Genomic DNA, 17,434 nt, shown 5'->3' with positions numbered 1-17,434 from the left:
ATATATGAATAGCCAATAAATACAGTAAAAAATACCCAACATCATTAGTCATCAGGGAACTGCAAATAAAACACAATAAACTACTACTAACCATGCATAAAATGGAAAAAAATTAAAAAGACTTATAAAGTATTATTAATCAATAAATTACAAAGTAAATGTACACATTCAATGGGAAACTAATCAGCAATTCAAAGGAATAAACTACTGATACATACAACAATATACATGAATTTCAAAATATTTTGCTGAGATAAAGATGCTAGACACAAAAGATGATCATATGATATTATTCTCATTATAAAACATGCAAACTAATCTACAGTAACAAAAATCTAGTAGATTTTTGTTTGCAGTTGAGGGTCAACGGAAGAACTGACTGCAAAGATATAGTAAGGGTCTTTGAGAAATGATGAAAAATGTTACTCTTTTCATTGTGATGGTAGTTTTATGGGTGTATACAGCTGTCAAACTCACTGATTTTACACCTTAAATAAATGAAGTTTCTTGCATAGGCTTTTTTCTCAAGAAATTTGGTATATTTTCATATACCACTGATTTTTGCTTTGTTTTGCTACCATAAAATCTAACAGTAATATTTTTTGTTCTTGTCAATGATAGTCTAGCATATTGCAGATCAGCCATTCTCCTGAGACAGCTATAAAAGATGAAAATAATATTTAAAAGGATTTATGGGAAGGTATTCAATATCTTCTAAGGCCATCATCCGACTTGGCAGGCCAGGATGTCAGAGAAAAGTCTAGAAAGGTAAATGCAATATTCAGTACACTGATGCTTTTTCTTGGTGAATTTGAAGATTTATAAGCTACATCTAAGAGGCAAAGAAGACAAGCAAAATTTCTGACATTCTAATGGAAGCCATTGAAAAAAATGAACGCATGAACCACCAAGTAGGTGGGTCTCTGGTGAATGCCCTTGGTTTGCCTGTGGTCCAGGACAATTTCCATGTATACATGCAGCAAAGATAACAGTATTGAGAAAGAAACAATAATTCTTCTTGGAGGGAAAATACATACGATATATAATAATGATGCTAAGCTTTGAAAATAAGTTGTATGTTTTTCACTGAAAGAGCAGAATGGGTCTTTTTAAGCAGAAATCTTTTAACATCTAGTCCTTTAAAAGGTTTCTGAGAGAGGTTTCTTTTCTCAGCAGGGGGACAAGACAAAGGAAATTCAGGGAAGTACAGAAGAGGTTCTATGCTTTTCTCAGAATACATAATTAATGCTTTTGCTTCCTCAGTTTCTTTCCCACAATCAATCTATATTCTTCCAAAAGCAGAGTAAGTCCCAAAGACTGTCCTTCTCACTATTTAATAGCTGTCAGGAAGAAATTTAAATACCAGGAGGATGAGAATCCCTCTTTTAGACCTCTGTCTCCAATATCATTCTTCAAAGTGAACTAATTTTGTGACAAATATTGTGCAGGAAAGATGTCATTAGCTGGCTTTAACCAACCACTATGCTGATCTTGGGGTCAAAAAAAATCATGTTTTTATCATTTTTCTGCTTACGCGAGACTGTGACCAGTTACTTCACCTCTGAACTTTTGATTCTGACAATGCCATCAGACTAGGATATCATGTCATTGAATTACATGCTTACAATGGCAGAAGAAACATTATAAATGGCAATCTATTTACTATATACCACACTGCCTTTAACAAAAGTAACATGTATTCTGCCTGCTCTGTGGATAGTCTCATGCTAAGCCTCTTATTGGTGAGTAAGCCTATATAATGTTGCCTGTATCACAATAATTTCTGTGAACCTTAAAACACTGCTGACATTTTCTTGTATTAAACATTAGGAACAGGTCCAGAGGGAACTGTGCCTCATTATTTTTCTTTGAACATTTCTTTCTTTCTTAAACTTCCTCATTAAATTAGTCATTTTCTTTCCTGGATGTAAAAGTAGCTGACACAAAAGGGCCACATTTATGGTATAGTGAAGAGTTTTACAGAATCAATTTTTAATTTTAAAATGACTAAATTGGAAGGGAGATGAAGCATGCAATTAAAACAAATTAAAATTGATAATGATTATCTGTGGAAAAAATTGTGTTCTGGTTTTTTTCCAGTATTCCATACCGCTTACAAAACTAATTCCAGTCCCTTCAAATTTACTTGTTATAGGTAGATTTTTTTGTTGTTTTTTAATACTCTCCTGTAACAAAAAAGTTGAATTCCTTGGCAAAGATCGATTGTGTGATATGAGTTTTGAGCCATAGGTTATGGTTTATTTTTAATTGCATATTTCCAGAATTTTGTTAAATTTTTTTACAAGTAATTTCTAAGTGATAGTCACAAACAATGTGAACGCACATATCCACACACAAGAATCCACAAACCACAAATGCATCTTGTAAGGTGTGGTGAAAATTTGTGATTGTTATTTTTTAATGTTTCCAACTCTATTCAGGTTGTAATTCAAATTTGCTCATACCAAAATCCTGAGCTAGTTTTAGTACTCTTTTTTCTCAATTCTTATATTTAATCTAACATGATTGTTGACATTATCCTTAAAATCTATCCAGTCTGACTATTGTTCATTATCCCAATTTCTGTCACTCTAGTCTAAGCCACTAGTATATCTACTTTGATCCCTGTCATGCCTAGCATTCCTGTCTCTGCTTTTATTATGCTAAATTGCATACCACACGCAAGAGCTAAAATGATCCATTTAAAACATAAATCATATCATGTTGCTTTCCTACATAGACTTCAATGACATTTCACTGAACTTAGAATAAGGTGCAAACAATTATCATGGTCTATGAGGGACTATATAGTCTGACAACTACTCAAAACATTGCTTTCTCTCCTTCCACTCTTCTCTCATTCATTTGACTTCATTAGTACTGGACATGTTGGTATTCCTTGGAAATAACAGTTCTGTCCTGGCTCAGGCCCTTTTGTGCTTGGTATTCCCTCATCCTGGAGTATCCTTTGCCCACACCTTGGTCTGAATTGCTGCCTTTCTTCATTAAGGGATCTGCCCAAATATCTCAACAGAGAGCGTGTCCCTTAATGATCCTACTTAAAGTGGCATGAGACAAGTAGAAAGTAGTCTATTTTGTTTAAAATGCTACAAAATGTTGAAACTTGGTATTTTGGGGAAAAATCGCTGATGATTTTTGCATGGTACTTTTTCTCATCTGCTAGAAAAGTGGGAGAAAATAATGTATCTTCATAGAGTGCGGCAAAAATCTGAGGAAATATCTGCAGGATAATGGCTCCGTAACTACATAACGCAGTAAATATATAAAATTCTATTTTATTGGTGTTGGTAAATAATTGGGGACAATATTTTTCTGACAGTGCTATTATGGCAAAACCATATATGCAGCACCTATATTTGTATGATGCTTTGGATTTTAGGGTTTCACAAGTATTTGTATAGTTCTTCAAAATCATCCTGTGACAATAAAAAAAAGTACTACCTGTATTATCATCATTTATATATGAGGAACTGAGGCCCAAAATAGTGAAACGGCTTGTATTCACAGCCTACAAGTGTTAGATTTTGTACCTTATACCAACTTTTATAACTATAAATTTAGTATTTTTATAACACTATATAACAGAAGATCTAAATGCCAGAGAAAAATATATAAACTCAAATAGTCAATCTAATTAGATCCATGTTGATGAATTATCTATTGATTTTGATTAATTATCTATTAATGTGTTGATACAAATACTGAACCATTTATGCTTATGCAAGAAAAGATACTTTTTCTATTGCTACAGTCATAAAAGCAAAAAAGAAATTACAAAATGGTTGGAGTGAGTTAAGAGTTGTCTTTGAGTTCCTGAGTTTGTCACCACAAATGGAAAGCTTTCATAGACCTTAAAATTAACTTCCTCCATAGCCAAATGACCAGCTGCACAAGACAGTCTACAGATCTTCATTAATTGGATTAAACAAGCTTGCTATGTTTTTCTTTCTAGCCACATGAGCTATATGAAAATCTCCAAAGATAATGCCCTTCTTGACAAGATTTATTCCTGACAAGCTGTCAAAGCAGCATAAAGCCAAGGCTCCAGTGAATGAATATAAGTGAAGATTGCCACCCTATGTACAATATCCAAGAAGGAGATTTCTCCAGGTCATAGATCCTGGAACTGTATGTTTAAGAAAGTTTTTAATCTATTAGAATTCGAGGTATGAGAGGCATTGTGTGGCTACTCACACCTTATTTTACCATTACAGAGGGAGCACCACCTTTTAATTATGACGGCTCTAGACTATCACTTTCAGGACCACTGCTTCAAACTTTAACATGTTATCATCAGAGAAATCGGCACAGAACACAAAGTTTTCAGTTTAAAGGTGTATGTCATTGTTTATTGTTTAAAATTTATTAATTGCTACTATTTTCAATGCTCTGTGTTAAATTCCACGGAAGACACAGAGATAATTACTGATTTTCTGCCCTATCATGATTATTGTCTAGAGGATGGATGAGATGTTTATGCAGACGAGCAGGCGATGAAGAAGAAAGTAATAATTTCTATAAAAGAATACTAAGTTTTGGAGTTTGGGAAAATGCTTATTTTTATCATGGAGTCTGGGTTACAGAGCTGGGTAGTTAGAGATTATTTAGTCTATTCTTCTCATTTTAGATACGAGGAAATCTAAGCCCTGGTTGGAAAAATAATTTTTTTAGTTCATCTTGCTACTTAGTAACAGATTCAGGAGCAAAAATAAGCTATCTGAGTTCCCAGTCTTCTGATATTTATAGGAATGGTTGCACACGATAGTTAATAATAATAGTTAGCCTTGGAGCTCAGAATTGAACACCTGGATGTATTTTATACCAGGCAACCAACTGGTTGCCACATTCACCATTTCGAATCCTGGCCAGCTTCTCACACCATATCCAACTATGACTTTTCCAGTGGGAGCTCTTCAGGGAAATGGGCCAGGGTTTTAAGAAAAGAAACAAAGAAACAAAAAAAATCAATTCTAGCCTTCGACAATCTGTACAACATCTAACTCTTAAATTGCTCAAGATTCTGCCTCATCACAACTCTATCTACAGCCTTTAACACCAGTGCCTTCAACTACTGTCATTGACACAATATCCCGACCAGTCTTCATCCAGAACCCAGGTTCATACTGCCTATTGGACAGTTACACCTTAATATCTAAATGACATATCTAAATGGAAATATAACTATAATAAAATGGGAAATCTCTAAAGCTGAGGTCATTACCTCTGTTGCTTTGGTATATTTCTCCTGTTCTATGCTCCCTCTCTCCATGCGATTAAACCTGCAAAATTTTAAAATAATTTGTCAATTGTGTTTCCCCATTCATAAGTCATTTCTATCCTTGTCTCCTGCTCTGTAAAAGCTTCCCTGGCTTTTCTTTTCTCTGTGCTCTACCACTTACTAGAGTTGACAAATTTCTTAAAATCCCTGGGTGTTAGTGTTTGCAATTGTAAAAGAAGGATGGTCATTTCAGTTACCTTAAAAAAGATTATTATGCTGGGATCATGGGGGTTATTGGATGACTTTCTGCTTATTTATTTTTTGTTACTTTCTACATTTTCTATAAAGAGAATTATTTACTTCAATAATAGCCAAATAAATGCACAAAATTAAAGCAAAAAAACATGAGAATTTTTTGTGCCACTTTTGTATTTTTTTGAAAACGATATTTTCCTGTTTTAAATTCAAACAGTAACAACTAGTTATACAATGAAAAGTCCCTCCATCTGTGGAAAAAACTGATAACTATTGAGCAAAATTTATTGCCTCTTACCCCTGGCACATAACCAAATTGCCACATTGTCAGACTCACTGGCACTTAGGTGTGACCACGTGATAGTTTCCTAGCCAATAAGTAAAAGTAGTAACGTGCAACCTCGAAACCTCCAAGCCTTCCCATAAAAATCTCCATCTGCAATCCTCCATGCTCTTTCTCCTTCTTCCAAATGAATTTTACTATCTATGAGAACTTTAGAAGCCAGTGGGAAAAAATATTACAAAGTTGGTCATCCTGGGTTGCTGAACAACTGTATGATATAAGACACCCCCACCCTCATCATTACAATTAATGCAGAATCTCAATGAAGTGACATGTGAGCAAAAAAAAAAAAAAAAAAAAAAAAGACTTCTATTGCATTTGAGCCATTATGTAATTTGGACTGTATATGTTGCAGCAGTAAGCCAATTTTAAATATATCTGACTTCCCAAATTAACCACTTATAACAATCAGAATAGACTAGGTTTATTCGGTGGTAAACAAAACCCAAAATTCACAAAAGTTTAAAAACAGTAAAAGTGTATTTCTTGTTTCTGCAAACTTCTTGATAGTCCTGGTGACTCTCAGGCAGTTGTCCTTGTATATGAGTCAGCCATCCAAGCTGCTTTTATCTTGTAGCTCTACATTTTCAACACAAGACCTTGTGCATTAACACTGTAAGGAAAGAGAGAGATGGCAGAATTTAAAAAGGGCTTTTCATTTTTGTCAGCTCAAAAGTCAGTCCCACTCATTTTATTTGCCAGATCTAGTTTCCTGGCTTCGGTTAACTGCAAGAAGTATGGAAACTATAATCTTCTGTATGTCCAAGGAGAGAAGAACTAGCTATTAGTGAACACAATCATGTCTACTACACAACTGTTATCTATTTCTAGAGAAATGAGTGTCTATTATATGGACAGTGTTTGAACTTTTGCTTTTTCATTTAGCATATTTTGCAGATTAATATACAAATTATTCCTTTCTAATGGCAGAATTTATTCACTATATCGCTCATTGTCGGAAATTTGACTTATTTCTAGACATTTTCTGTTGCAAACAGCATTGCTGTGAACATTATTTGAGTACATACTAGAATATATATGAGATAAATTCCTAAAAATAAAATTTCTAGGTCATGTTTGCATTTTTAATTTTGATATATATTTTTATGATACATCTTATATATAATTTCACCCAATGAGTTTGCATGAATTTACATCATTGCCAATGACTTAGGAAGTTGTTTCCTTTCAAGTTTGTAATGACAATATATTATTAAAATCATGTGAGGGTATTAGGTGTAATCTGCATAGTAGCCTATCACATACAGTCATGCATTATTTAACAGTAGGGGTGCCTTCTGCAAAATGTGCCATTAGGTGATTTCCTCATTATGTGAGTATCACAGAGTGTACTTACACAAACGTAGATAGTATAGTCTACTACGCAACTAGGCTAGATGGCATAGCCTAGAGGCTACAAAACTGTATAGCACATTACTGTGCTGAATACTGTAGGCAACTGTTGCACAATGTAAGCATCTGTGTATCTAGTCATAGAGAATGAACAGTAAAAATACAGTGTTATAATCTTATTGGCCTGTATATGTCACCTGTCTTGACTGAAACATCATTATGTGGTACATGAATATATTTATATTTAACTGAGTAAACTTTACTGAACATTGATTTTGTTTCTAACATTCAAATTACATAAAATATTACACATAAGTATGTACCCACATTTTAATTATTTTATTAGATTTTCCTTTTAGAAGTGGAATTACTGTATCTACAAGTGTGAACTATTTTAATTTTCTTGACATTTTATCAAATTGCTTTACAAAAAGGTTTTACCAATTTACGCTTCCTCCAGTGTTACGTGAAGGCCCATCTCACTTCACCTCCACCAATATTAGGTTTTATCATTTTTTAATCTTTGTAAACTTGTAAGCTGCATAAGGGAAATACTTGAAATTGACAATGCCACCTCTCTAACAACTAACTTATGGGACATTAGCATGGCAAATTCCATTATCATGAATATTCTAAGGGGTACTTTTTTTAGTGTTGCATCTTTTTACAATTTAGCATCTTTTGGGAGGTAGAGTCACTATTCCCCAGTGGCATGTGGTTCTTGTGAACATTTCAATCATGTTACCTTGCTACAGGAATTCCCTATTCCCCTGTTGCTGACAAATACCCTAAGCTGTGCCAATTCAAGACCTTCCTTAATATTAATCTATAGAACCTGGAATAAATAAGCTGTTACCCCTTTAAGGGAAGGGGCAGTGTTGCTAAACTGAGAGGAAATAATACTGGAATGGCCAGGGGCCGTATCTTTTTAAAATATGAAGAATGAAGCTAAGCACAGATAAGAAAAGAGAGATAATATTTTGGCAATTCTGAGTGCATAATTCCTGCCCTTGGTGCTTTGTTTTTCTATATCTCTTGCTTTCAACTTTAAGCTACTCTTTTCTTCCCAGCCAGTGAGCTTCTTTCGTATAAACTAAAATTTGAGCTGAGTTCTTGCCTTTTGCAACTGAAATAATTCCTACTAATACACACATTAAAGCAGTATCTTTACATACTTCTCTACTTTGCATTCTGATAACCAGAATCTTAGTCATCATAGACAATGTAAATCTTATTAAATTTCATAAAGAAAGCAGTATTAGATCCACAAGTGCCTCCCAAATATTCAAAGAAAGATATTTTTCAGGACTTGATATAATTTTAATATTACTGTATTGACTTGATTACAATGTATTATTATAAACTGGATATCCTTTTCTTGATATATAATAGATGAGTCCAAATCCTATTAGCTTTCAACCCTGCTGAGTACCTGTTACAGAATTTTACTCTTTGATGTCCCTTGAAATAGGAGTCAAAAGGCTATATTTTGGAGTTAGCATTGGACTAAGAGGCAGGTGCTTGCATCTGGACATCTAGTGAGTCTTTAAAGCTGAGCTAATCTAGAGTAGCTAGTTTTACAACATTGAATAGATTGTTTTAGTTCAGTTTCCTCACCTATAATAACCTCATTTGAATGACTGCTAGAATCCCTCCTTGTTCTAACATTCTAATGAATATCAATTTAATAGTAAATTTAACTGAAAGTAGCAAGTCTGATCTTAATCCAGTCCAGTTGATGTTGAATAAATAAAACATTGCTTTCATTTATTCTCCTGTTTACATGAAACTGAACTAGACACTTTAGAAATCTTCTGCTTTTATTGCTTTTATACAGTCACAATGACTTAGGTATTTCTGAATAGCCTAGATCAATTAAAGCATTATATATCATTTGACATTTCAAAATCATTAGTAAAAATGTTACATTTCTGGTGGATTGATTATTCTGTGATTATACAAGGTCTATAAAAAAGTTCCTAGTTATATTAATAAATAATTATATTTGTAGATTTATTATAAGAACTGTAGTTCTGAAACTCATGATTTTTCTGAATGGCAGTTAAATAGATATGGACATCTTTTTAGAAAATAATTAAATCAAAGTTTCCTTTGGACATGCAGTTGCTTGGCCTTTATATGGATTTTTAAGTTAGCATGCTAAAACTGTGGGGTCCTCTTTCTTTTCTTTATTTTTATCAAGTCAAGAACCCATCAAATGAAATGATGTTACAGTACAAACTACATTTAAGAAATAGAATGGAGATTAAGAGCTCCAATTTTCAACTGTTTTTTTTCTGCCACATTAACATAATTCCATTAAGAATATCTACAGAGAATTTCTGGTATGCAAGACCATACATCAGATATTGCAGAAGATAAAAGAAATGAAACAGAAGTAACTCTATTCTAAGGTGAATGCCTTCTCCAGCAAAATGAATAAAATGCACACATACAAAAAATTTATCATCATTACATATTTTTTGAGCATCTTTTGTCTCCAGGAAACTTACATTTTAATGAGAGAGACATACATAAAATAACTTTAAATAGTGCTATGAAGAAAGTAAAATATGACAATAAAATAGACAGTAACTGGGAAGTTACTTTACGTTAGATGATCAGAGAGATTTTTCCAGCGGTAGAATATAAACTAAGACCTGAATAACAAGAAAAAGCCAATCACAAAGATCTGAAGAAAGTATTTCAGGATGAGTGAATAGTTCAAGGCCTTAAGGCATTAATATAACATATATCATATATTACTAATAAAGGAGGATTATGCTGAGGCGCCCTAGGACAAGGGGCCATGAGAATTCACAGGGGTAAGAACATATGTAAAAGTAGATACAGAAGATTTGTGAGAAACAAATTAAATGAGCCTCAAATTTGAGCGGGTTTCATTAAATGGACATGTCAAGGTCAAGGAAGAGAACCCAAGATACAAGAAAAAGCATAAACTAGGAATTTCTAACACACAGTTATAGTCTCAGATTATGTAGTGAGGTTTACTATTTACCAAAATGAAAGAGTAGCATCAGGAGGTCTTTAGTGGACTTTTCCAAAAATATCATGAAAAAACAGATACTGACTTCTTTTAGAATCTCAGAGCAAGTACTTCCCCATAATATCCAAGATATTAATACTTTAGGAAATAAATCTGATTTTAATTATTAAAACTTGAAATTACATATTTTATTCTCTTGTCCTGTGTGATTTAATATTCACTTGCAAAAATCCTTCTCTCAGAATTTTCTGGGGAATAATTGTGATTATTTGAGAATTATTCATGAAAGGATTTGTATAATAAGAGCTAAAAGAAACTTTAAAGCTCACCTAACCCAAAACTCTAAATTTACAGATGAAGAGATCCAGAGAAGTAAATCTTGCCCATTAATTACTGAAGAGATAATCAAGACTTGAACCTAATTCTGCATTGATTCCTAATCCAATACTTTTTTATTGTTTCCTTATTTTTAATTATGAGCATAATTACTTGTATAAACATATAACAGTAAAATTATATATATGGTATAAAACATAATGTGTGTCTGTATACAATGTGTGTGTGCAGGATAATTAAATCAAGCTATTTAACATATATATTACCTCACATTTTTAACATTTTTTATGGTGTGAAGGTTGTTGGTCAAAGGACACAAAATTAGTCAAAGGATACAAAGTTTCAGTGATGCAAGACAAATAAGTCCTGGAGATTTACTGTACAATATAGTGCCTATAGTTTATTTTACATTGTATACTTTCCAATTTGCTAAAGGGTGTATCTTCTGTTATTCCTTCTATGACAGAAAAGTAACAATAAATAAAGAGGGCAGGAGGAAACATTGGGAGGTAATGGGTATGTTTATGGCATATATTGTGATGATGATTTCATTCCAAAATCTTCAAGTCATATAGATTAAATAGGTATAGCTTTTTTGTACGGTCAATCATATCTCAATAAAGTAATTTTTAAAATATCTGAGAAAACTCAGGGAACTAAAACACAGTAAGATATGAAGTATATCAGATATAATTTGTTTAAATGAAAATTTTAAATATCATATATTTGGATATTTGGATGCCTTTAATATTTTACAACTAGAGATGACCCAAGTTATTTTTCTTTAAATAATGTCACGATCCTTCACTTGCATTCAGGTATGATTTCTAACAAGGTCAAAGGAAAGGGTGGAATTTGTAAGATTTCTTGACAGAAAGGTATCAATCTATCTGAAATATCATACTCTCCTATCACTCACTCAGCATTTTTGAAATTTAGCCTTCTTTTTATCTAAAACCACAATGTAAAAATTTGTTGATGCAACTTCTGAATATTTCATACCAAATCCCTAAGTATCATTTAGGAATTAGAGAAGAAACTTTAAGACCCTTGTATTTATCTTTACTAGATTAAGGATGATTACAGGCCGGGCGCGGTGGTTCACATCTGTAATCCCAGCACTTTGGGAGGCTGAGGCGGGGGGATCACCTGAGGTCAGGAGTTCGAGACCAGCCTGCCCAACATGGCAAAACCCTGTCTCTACTAAAAATACAAAAAATTAGCCGGGCGTGGTGGCGCATGTCTGTAATCCCAGCTACTCAGGAGGCTGCGGCAGGAGAATCGCTTGAACTCGGGAGGTGAAGGTTTCAGTCAGCCGAGATCACACCATTGCACTTTAGCCTGGGCAACAAGAGTGAAACTCCATCTCAAAAGAAAAAAGAAAAAGAAAAGAAAACACAATGGTTTTAATTAACTTTTAAATATAAAAATATTTACAGGAAAGTACAGCAGGTGTATTCTCAAAAAAGGTTAACTCTGTTTTTTAAAAAAATTCTCTCTTTTAATGCTATTTGCATATGAAACTTGTACTCAGCTGCCTAATTTTTATCTTATTAAATGCAAAATAGATCTGTAAAATCCTACTAAAATAAAACTCAAAATGGACACACTGCATATACATACTTTTTTAAAACTCAATGTATTAGTTGCCTTACAAACTGCAGTTTGTGTGTGAATCATCTCATTCATCACTTAACAATCAGTTACTTTTGGATAGAATGCCTAAGCCCAACAGTGACAATGACATCAGAATTCAATTTAATGAGAATGGCTATTTCTGAGTGAAACGGAGAAAAGTGAGAACAAGAACAACATGACCAGTTCCTAAGAATGCATATAACTTCCAATTATGCAGGCTAATGGATTTTTAAAGATTGTCCTAGATCTTTCCTTTAATCCCATTGATTTGATTTTCCATTTCTCTCTCCGTTGTCTGTCAGATTCATTTTTGTTGTGAGCACTGTCATACAGCACTCAAAGCCAAAAATGTTTTCTAGCGAGTTGGGCTAGGCTTGGGTTGGCACTGCTTGCTCAAATATAAAAAGCAAATGAAAAGATAACAGGTATATTAGTGAAGTGCAATAGCACAAAATGGGAAAGGGATACACTTGTTGGATATGAAGGAGACACTTAAATTATCTAACATTCAATTGGCACAACTGCAAAATTAGAATATTAGATTTAACCTTTATCCTCTAATATTGTTTTGATCTTATTACTACTGGATAAACTTTTAGAATTAGATGATCTCTAACTTAACCTTAGAGATCACCCAAAGTAGTCCACACATCATTTGAGCTGGATGAAAACCTTTTTGCATTTATTTCTATGCAGTGGCTCCTTAGAAGTTTCTGCCAAATCAAAGAAATTTCCAGAATCACTCCTAATCTTTCAATGGTTGGGAAATTCAGGACTGCATAAGGAAAACGACTTCTCTACTTCATATGTTCAGCATCAGCAATCGAGGGAAACCTCACAACATCAATCACAGGTTAATTTTTTTTTTGAGACGGAGTCTCGCTCTGTCGCCCAGGCTGGAGTGCAGTGGCGCGATCTCGGCTCACTGCAGGCTCCGCCTCCCGGGTTCACGCCATTCTCCTGCCTCAGCCTCCCAAGTAGCTGGGACTACAGGTGCCCACCAGCAAGCCCGGCTAATTTTTTGTATTTTTAGTAGAGACGGGGTTTCGTGTTAGCCAGGATATTTAGTCTTTCAACTAAAATTGTCTGTTGGTAATACTCAGACTCTTCAACTTCAATTCAATGTGGTTCAATGTCCTGGCACAGGATTTCTGGAAGATTTTGTATTAAAAAAAAAGAACCCTTCTTGTTATTAACTCTGCCTGTTTTCTGTCAGCACAGGTAATTTACTGGAGCTTAGAATAACAGTATTCTGAAATAGTTCTTATAGATGATATATAACCATTTATGCTTCTATCAGTAGCAGTCCTTCCATTACTTTCCCGTACCCAGATATCTGCCTACCTAATTATTTAACCACCAATAAGCCCCAATATGTACAGTGAAGGTGAACCTTGAATGGTCTTGTGATTCTGAATTCAGTGTAAGTGAGGTTCTCGCCAGCATGGAAGCTTGTCCTTAACATAATTTCCACGAAAATGTATAATATTAAACACCTTTCTCTGTCTCTCCTTTACCTACCCACTAAGCTCTCTTGCGGATCAGACACAGTCACAAATTACCCCTTCTGATTTATAAATATCTAAGAATTTTGATTTATCAATCTTAATTAACTTGCTTTAGAAGTACTAACCAGAAAGGAGAAGCAAAATGAAAGAGATTAGGAAAGAAGCTTATGTGGAATTTTAAAGAATGCATTGCTGGGAGGTCAAAATTAATATTGTATTCCTTTTAAATATGCTATTCCTCATGGGCATGAAAATACATTAGTAGTTAATGCACACTCTCCTCAAGATAAAATAAAAGTTTCAAAAATCAAAATATCGATGACATTGTCCCAATAGTTTGTTTTTAAAGACAGGAAACAGTTTTCTAGTGACTTGGGCTAGGCTTGGGTTGGCACTGCTTGCTCCAATATAAAGAACAAATGAAAAGATGAGAGGTATATTAGTGAAGTGCAATAGCACCAAATGGGAAAGGGATAGGCTTGTTGAATATGAAGGAGACACCTTAATTCTCTACCATTCAATTGGCACAACTGAAAAATTAGAATATTCGATTTACCCTTTACCTTCTAATATTGTTTTGATCTTACTACTGCTGTATAAACTTTTAGAATTAGATGATCTCTAAGTTAACTTAGGATAACTAAGTTATCATCTGGGATCCATGGACCCAAAGTAGTCCGTACATCATCTGAGTTGGATGAAAACCTTTGTGCGTTTATTTCTTTGAAGTAGTTCCTTAGACGTTTCTACCAAATACAAAGAAATTTCCAGAGTCACTCCTAATCTTTCAATGGTTGGGAAATTCAGGACTGCATAAGAAACATGACTTCTCTACTTCACATGTTCAGCATCAACCATTGGAAACCTCATACCCTTAATCACAGGCTAATATTCTTTATTTGATATCAGACGATATTTAGTCTTTCAACTAAAATTGTTTGTTGATAATACTCAGACTCTTCAACTTCAATTCAATGTGGTTCAGTGTCCCAGCATAAGACTTCTGGCAGATTTTGGATAAAACAAAAACAAAAAAACTCAGCCCCGAAGGTGATGTCTCACACATTGTCCTTGCTGGGTTCAATAACACTTGTCCTGCTGAGCTGATGTAATCCACATCTCATCTCTCTTCAATTCATTTGTATTGCTTTGATCACTATTGCCATATATTCTGATGCTTTTATTCATAACTAAGAAAAACATTTTGGATGCTGCCTTTGGCTTTCTTCCAAAAAGCCAACAAGAGACACCTTTTAATTCAACAGCCAACCCCCTCTGTAGCTTAACCATTTCAAGCACATTCTAATGTTGATTTGTATATATTTTTCAATAGATAATGATTTTCTACCTTTAAAAATAGATACTCTCTTATTTCTTGCAATCAACTTGCCTGTCTTTTACTGTGCTAGAAGTTGTTATTCATCTTGTAATAAAGCAAGGTGGTCTAAAGCGAAGAAAGCCAAAGTCACACTTCAATCACACCACAGTGACATACAAGATGCATTACCCTAAAATATGACTTTAAAAGTTCCTGGCCGGGCGCGGTGGCTCATGCCTGTAATCCCAGCACTTTGGGAGGCCGAGGCGGGCAGATCACGAGGTCAGGAGATTGAGACCATCCTGGCTGACATGGTGAAACCCCGTCTCTACTAAAAAATACAAAAAATTAGCCGGGCGTGGTGGCGGGCGCCTGTAGTCCCTGATACTCGGGAGGCTGAGGCAGGAGAATGGCGTGAACCCGGGAGGAAGAGGTTGCAGTGAGCTGAGATCGTGCCACTGCACTCCAGCCTGGGCGACAGAGCGAGGCTCTGTCTCAAAAAAAAACTAAAAAATAAAAGATTCAGATAACTCAGGTGAGGTCTTGGGGGGAAAAGTCTCCTACAACTATTCTATTCATGCCACAAATTTTCTCTTAACTTTGTTCTTAATCTTTTAGATAGATATAGGGCCTTGACATTCTGTAAGTTTCCCGGCTCTTGGTATTGGGAGAAAAATGTCCTTATAAATCTCTCCCAGATAAATGTGGAAGGTTAAGCTGTCAGAACTAGAAATTGTGTACTGCAAGTGATTTCTTGTATGACATTAGGTAAACTTCTTCACTTTTCTTGTTCTCATCTGCTTTCTTTTTTTTGGTTTTGTTTATGTAGTGAATGGCAATTACGTTTTCTGTTCTTTCATAGAACATACGACTGGGACAACATGAGAGAAACAGCTTTGTGGGTTTCTACATACTACAATACTGTGATTATTAGAAAGGAAAATGCAATAGAAACAGTAGAAAGAACAAGTAGAACCTAAATGGTCTTCAACAGAGGTGTTAAAAATTTGACTGCAGTAATTGTACAGGGTTTAGCTGAGCGTAACGTGAGTGATTATCAGCTTTAACACAAAACATTTTCAGGCTTTTCTTAGTTGATGTGACTGCATCAAGGTGAGCACCTCCAATGTCAGCTCACAAAAGTTTTCACTGGCTGGGTGCAGTCACTCACACCTGTAATCCCAGAACTTTGGGAGGCCGAGGCAGGCGGATCACCTGAGGTCAGGAGTTCGAGACAAGCCTGGCCAACAAGGTGAAAACCCGTCTCTACTAAAAAAATATAAAAATTAGTTGGGGGAGGTGACAGGCACCTGTAATCCCAGCTACTAGAGAGGCTGAGGCAGGAGAATCGTTTGAACCCGGGAGGCGGAGGTTGCAGTGAGCCGAGATCGCGCCATTGCACTCTAGCCTAGGTGACAAGAATGAGACTCTGCATCGAAACAAACAAATAAAAAATATAGTTTTCATTTAGCATACATAGTTATTGTTTCTGCCTCAGGAATCATCATGTTCCAGGAAAATAAATAAGCCAGGTCTAGATATATCCTAAGAAATTTTGATAAGAAATAAGTAGCATCCTTAGTTCTGCTATGAAGATATTATTAATCTTACACTATATTTAATGAATAAAGTTATTGTGCCCTAGCAGTTGTAGCATTGGTTGTGTTAATAATCAGGATAATTATAAATATTCTCAAGATAATATGCCAGGAACATTTCTAATTTTTTAGTTTACTTTGAAAATAAAGTTGAATAAAGGACAAAATGGCCATTGTCACTATGAAGAAACTTAATAATGGTTTTCTCCATCTGTAAAACACACTAGCCTGAATTTTATTGTACTAATTTCTTTAATAATTATATAAAAATTATATAATTTACATTTATATGATAGCACAGAATATCTGACTTTGGTTGGTTAAAACAACCTATCTGAAGTCAGATATTACGTGCCATTGTATAAATGTTTTTATCTAACTGTTACTATTTGTGTTGGTTATCATTAAATACCACATATAGAGTATGCTCGACAATTTAAAAACTAAACATAGAAAAATACAAGGACTTCCATTATTTTGCAATATGGCAAACTAAATATTAATTGAATAACTTCCCATAACCATACAACTAATTTTGATGGATAAAATGTGAAAACAACAAAAATCCTATATACAGAATAGGCGAGAATTCTGTGAGTATTGGCGCTTGCGTTAACCTGGAGTCAACTGTCCATCACTGAGAGCCAAAAGCCTCTATTATAATCAGTCAACTGCACTGGAGAGAGGAGGTCAGTGACTAGGGTGCTAGCAGAATGGCAGCTCAGTTAAGAGAAATTCAGAGAAAAACAAGACTTCTGAACAATCATAAGTCAAAGTAGGTTAAAACCTGACTGGAGAGAGTTAGCAGAGATGTGTTTACCTGTCTCTGATTCCAAGCA

The 17,434-nt window shown here is 34.5% G+C and overlaps 1 long non-coding RNA gene across 1 annotated transcript in view; it reads right to left on the bottom strand.

The window, feature by feature from the left end:
- Positions 1 to 6,326: 6,326 nt before the first annotated feature.
- LOC134739212 (uncharacterized) overlaps positions 6,327 to 17,434 on the bottom strand; it is a 45,037-nt gene continuing 33,929 nt past the window's right edge. The window contains exon 7 of the long non-coding RNA XR_010125804.1: positions 6,327 to 6,450. This is a non-coding gene — a long non-coding RNA (uncharacterized LOC134739212). The remainder of the gene's footprint in view (positions 6,451 to 17,434) is intronic.

This window comes from Pongo pygmaeus, chromosome 2, assembly GCF_028885625.2.
Source record: "Pongo pygmaeus isolate AG05252 chromosome 2, NHGRI_mPonPyg2-v2.0_pri, whole genome shotgun sequence".
Lineage (NCBI taxonomy): Eukaryota > Metazoa > Chordata > Mammalia > Primates > Hominidae > Pongo > Pongo pygmaeus.
Note: the sequence above shows the minus strand (reverse complement) of the source record. Positions and strands in the feature narration are given on the sequence as shown.